This window comes from Palaemon carinicauda, chromosome 24, assembly GCF_036898095.1.
Source record: "Palaemon carinicauda isolate YSFRI2023 chromosome 24, ASM3689809v2, whole genome shotgun sequence".
In the NCBI taxonomy this organism is placed as follows: Eukaryota; Metazoa; Arthropoda; class Malacostraca; order Decapoda; family Palaemonidae; genus Palaemon; species Palaemon carinicauda.
This window is the reverse complement of record NC_090748.1, coordinates 66,343,472-66,348,896: the sequence shown is the minus strand read 5'-3', so window position 1 is coordinate 66,348,896 and position 5,425 is coordinate 66,343,472. Positions and strand designations below refer to the sequence as shown.

Genomic DNA, 5,425 nt, shown 5'->3' with positions numbered 1-5,425 from the left:
GGATGTCAGGCTCTCATCCCAGGGGGTCATCAAGGCACGGGGTATGCGGGAACTGTAGGGAAGAGAGTAGGAAAAACACCCTTTTTTTTGTGCACCAGAAATGACAAATTGTGGAATATAATGTGTTTATTATATTTCTTTTTATACTTTATCACACATTATCACTCAAAATCTTAGTTTTATATATATTACCTACCTGAGCCTTATATGCAATCACAGCAGTAGGGGAAGTAGTGGCTCGGGCAAACAGGTTGGGGGCAGCTGTGACACCTGAAACGTGTCTTTTTGTCTGCCTTGGAGTCACACTTCGTGCAACGGACCATAGGGTTCCTCATCTCGGCTGCCGATGGTCCAGCACCTGCAGCTGTGCCAGAGCGGAGGTTGAGGGAGCACACCTGTCTTATGGCCAGCTTCACCTGGCGATGCTGAGAAGGGTTATTCATCCGTTCCTGCGCTGAGGGCTTGATTAGTTGCAGGGCCAGTCCATGCAGGAATTTTCTTCGGTGCAATTCCTTGCGTTGTAGCGTTGGATTATTTGCCTTGTATATAATCCAGGAGTTAATGATACTTGCATTGACCATCCCAAAGAAAACACACAATGGCCACCTATTTGTTTTTCTGCTGCAATTATATGTTGCACACATTTGATCGAACGTGTCGACCCCTCCTTTTGTCTCATTATAATATTCAATTATGTTAGGCTTTCAGGTGACATCATTCACTACTTGCTGTGTGTGCATACTTGAAAGGAGGAGCACATTCTTCTTTGTTGTTTGTGTGTTTGGCACGTATGATACGAGTGTCAGATCATCTGTGAAGAGGAATGCTGAACTCCCGGGTCTGCGGTCCTTCTTTTCCCTCATGACAGGTGGGATTTCTGGCTTGTTGGCCCTGACTGTGCCCACCAATGTCAGCCCATTAGTCAGGAGGTCCTGTATGAGGGGCACAGACGTGAACCAGTTATCTGTTGTCACATTCCTGTTCGTGTTCTGGTAGCGGCTGGTTAAATCTTTGGTGAACATGTGGCCCAGCGTCAGCCCATGCCTTGTTGTTGTACCTGCTTTTCCTAGGTAGGGAATAGCTTTCAACAGGTACTTACTTTGGACATCGTTCACCATAACGATTTTTATCCCATACTTTGCTGGCTTATTAGGGATGTACATTCTAAAAGGGCACTTTCCCCTAAAAGCAAGCAACTGTTCATCAACTGTGAGGTTCTCGTGAGGTGTGTAATTATCCTCACAGTTTGCCATGAACATGTCCCACATTTCCCTGACCGGAGCGAATTTGTCTGTGGCCCGCCTCTGCTCACGTGTGCCCATGTCGTCAAATCTGAGGCAGTATAGCAGAAAATTGAATCTGACCTCAGACATTGCTGCCTTGTAAAACAAAGCCCCTACCTCAGAGCACCACAATTCCCTAGTATTTAGGTGGTTATCTTTGCGGTAGCCACTAAATATTAGAACACCTAAAAGGGCACGTATCTCTGCAGCTGTTGTGTGCTGTACAGTTGCTGTCTTCCTCTTGTATTTTGTGGCAACATCATCAATTTTCTTGTTAGTAAAGTCCACAATAAGATCAACAATTGCAGTGGACATAAACAGGTCAAAACACTCCTCAGGTGTGGTGTATTGAGAAGCTGCTTGTGTGGGACCTGGCCTACTTGACACCACAATATTGCGAGCTGGTGTCCTTCTTGCGGCAGCCACCTGTGGCCTTGTGTGCCACGTATAACCAGAGTTACTTTTCACAGTTGCCGAGTTAAAAGTAACTAGCAACTCCCCATCGTCTGCACGTCGTCGCCGTTGTCCTCGGGGAGCAGCAGGAGCAGTAGCAGGGGTTGGAGCAGGGACAGCAGGAAGGGTTGCAGCAGGAGAAGCAGGAGTAGTAGCAGGGGTTCCAGCAGGAGCAGTAGCAGGGATTGCAGCAGGGGCAGCAGTAGATGAATGTGGATCAGAATCACCAACGGCAAGTGGAACAGAGTAGCCACTAGGGCCAGGAGTAGAGGTGGCAAGGCCAGTAGAGGGAGTGGCGATGTTATCAGGTGAGATGGTGGAGGGGAGGTGCCTAGGCCTCTTCCTCTTCTGACCAGCCGCCTTTGTTTCTATGCGGTGGCGTGGGAGGTCTTCTTCTGAGTCACTGTCAGAACTTTCTATCATTTCCTGATGACTAGGCACATATTCTTTATCAAGGTCACTATCATACAGTACCTCTGCTTCAATACAGTCAATTTCACTCTCATTGTCTGAGGCATCAAGCAATTCTAAAATTTGAAAATCACTAAGGTTTCGTCCTTGTCTTGCCATTGTGTCACACTGAACTTTGGAAATCCTGAAAAAGCATTTACAGCCTGAAAAGAAAGACAATTATTAGTACACCAACACTTATAGCTTCCATTTGTAACTATTAACACTGAACCCGGGTACACATTACCCAGTTTTTTCTATATACTCTTATCACTGAACGTGGGTAAACGGTACCCGAACACGTCTGTAGCGCAAAATCCAGGCAGAGGATTGGAGCGACGCGACTTCCCCCTATAAACCCATAGGGTAGACTGAAGCTATACTGAGTCCCAGCGCGCTGGCTTGTGGGGAAGAGGGGGGAACACGAATGACGTCACCTACTCTGGGTAATCTATACCCACGTTCAGTGTTCCAGGGATATATATATATATATATATATATATATATATATATATATATATATATATATATATATATATATATATATATATGTGTGTGTATGTATGTAACCCAAGAAGGTGTAGAGATATAAAGGTAAAGGTTTTAGTTCCAGTATCATCTAAAGAGATGTTCACCAGAAAGTTAGCCGACCAAACCAGCCCCACCCCCGTCTCCCCCTACCACCCCCAATTGTGGTGCCCAACCACGATAGCATCTTCCTCAGAAAGCAGCTCAAACTCACGGTTCTGACCTGGGATCGATCTGCTGCCTTGCGGTATGTTGGTGAGGGCACCAGTCACCCATTGAGATACTACCGCTAGAGAGTTATGGGGTCCTTTGAATGACCAGATAGTACTACATTGGATCCTTCTCTTTGGTTACGGTTCATTTCCCTTTGCTTACATATACGCCGAATACTTTGGCCTATTCTTAATATATACTTATCTTTTCTCACATATCTAACAACACTGACATTACCAAACAATTTTTCTTCTCTTAAGGGATTAACTACTGCTATGAAATTGTTCAGTGGCTACCTTCCTCTTGGTAAGGGTAGAAGAGAATCTTTAGCGATGGTAAGCAGCTCTTCTAGGAAAAGGACACTCCAAAATCAAGCCATTGTTTTCTTGCCTAAGGGTAGTGCCATAGCTTCTGTACCATATTCTTTCAATGTCTTGGATTAGAGTTCTCTTGCTTGAGGGTACTCTCGGGCATACTATTCTATCTTATTTCTCTTCCTCTTGTTTTGTTAGTTTTTATAGTTTATATAGGAAATATCCATTTCAATGTTGTTATTGTTCTTAAAATGTTTTATTTTTCCTTATTTCCATACCTCACTGCGCTATTTTCCTTGTTGGAACCCCTGGGCTAATATCGTTCTGCTTTTCCAACTAGGGTTGTAACTTAGCAAGTAATAATACTAATGTGAATGGTAGGTGAACCCGTCATCACTGTACTAGCCAACATACATGATTTCAGATTGATGTTGGTTAAGGCTTGTAAAGGAAAAGCAAAACTGTTAAAAGGAGAATAAATGGATTTAGAAGATTAACGGATAATCTGTACAGAAAAGTCTTTGCCCATTTGTATAGCTAAAAGTCCCACGTTGAATATATCACTTGTCCCCTGGATAACATGAATAGAAAATTATAAAAATATATATAAAAAAAAGGCCATTTTAATATCAGTTTAAGTTTTCTATTGGTTGAAAGTAAAACATTTAATGAAAAATATGATCAATTAATTTAGGTTTCCATGAATGATCTAAAACTAATGATTTGAATGACTGAATATTTTTTTATTTGCATTTTTTGTATAAAATCGTTATTTCTATGATCAAATGAGAGACTGAATTAAAAAAAGAAATTATCGTTTTCATTAACCTTATCACTTGAATTTGGTTATGCTTATTGGATGCTGCAACATCTTTTTAATTGAATAAATTTTTATATCAGGGTTAATAATGATAAACCTAATCTAATCAATTTTCCATCTATTCATCACGACTGTCTGCTCATTCTTTTTTGTAAGTGATAAAGCTGGCCAAAAAAAAAATCACAATGAAATTGCTTTTACAAAACAACTCGAAAAATAACACATTGAAAAGAAAGCTGATTGAAAACGATATCCGGGATTACGCATGCACTACCTGATGTATACTGTTGATAACATTTATACATCAGTTCTATGCTTCTGTCTGGGATGCAATAAGCATATTTATTTTCATTTAATTAATGAAAAAAGATCCCAATGGCTACCGATTATTTTCAAACAAAGAACCCTATAAATTCAGCAATTCTCGAATATCGCAGTTTTTGTTCAACACATGCCTTGAGTTACTTGACAAATTCTGTCATTAGTTATGAACACCCGAAGATAAGGATACTTGTATATAAAAGGTTCAATCAGCATTGATTCTCTCATAAAAAAGGCATTGTATTTTTTCCTCATCTGCCTCCAAAAGATATAAAATCATCACTTCCTTCCAAGAACTGTACAATTATCTATGATAAATCTTCAAACAGATATTTTCTAATTAGCACTCTGTTGCACTCAATTTAAAATTCTTCTATCACGAGTCCTGAAATCCAATTTCCAAAATTCGAAAATCATTCTTCTTGACATTCTTCTACACGATACCTCATTCCCACTGTCCCATCATCCATTGCTTGTCTCTTCTATGATGTGGCACCATCTACAATGTACCTTTCTTGGCTTACTGTAATTGGTCTTCAAGATCTATCATCCCCATCACCAACGCTTTCTGTCGTTTATTCTACTCAATTCAATTTTAGTTGTCCAAATTCTTCAACTTCATCTTAAACTGATCTACTTTCCTTATTCGAGATGAAATCCTTTTGGAAAATCATTTGAGAGTATATGTATAGTACTTGATGGTAATCTTAACCTTATCTTGTGTTGTGTTGGGTTAGAGTTCTCTTGCTTGAGGGTACACTCGGTTACTATTCTATCTTATTTCTCTTCCTCTTGTTTTGTTGAAGTTTTCATAGTCTATATAGGAGATATTTTTTTTCAATGTTGTTACTCTTCTTAAAGTATTTTATTATTCCTTGATTCCTTTCCTTACTGGGCTGTTTTCCTTTTTGGAGCCCCTACGCTTATAGCATCCAGCTTTTCCAACTAGGGTTGTAGCTTATCAAGTAATAATAATAATAATAATAATAATAATCCATCCATCCATACACCAAAGGCACTTGCCCCAATTTTGGGGGGTAGCC

General features: G+C 40.3%; 1 pseudogene; it reads right to left on the bottom strand.

Moving 5' to 3' along the window:
* Positions 1-203: 203 nt before the first annotated feature.
* Positions 204-2,648, bottom strand: LOC137617860 (piggyBac transposable element-derived protein 4-like; annotated as a pseudogene).
* Between the last annotated feature and the right edge of the window lie 2,777 nt (positions 2,649-5,425).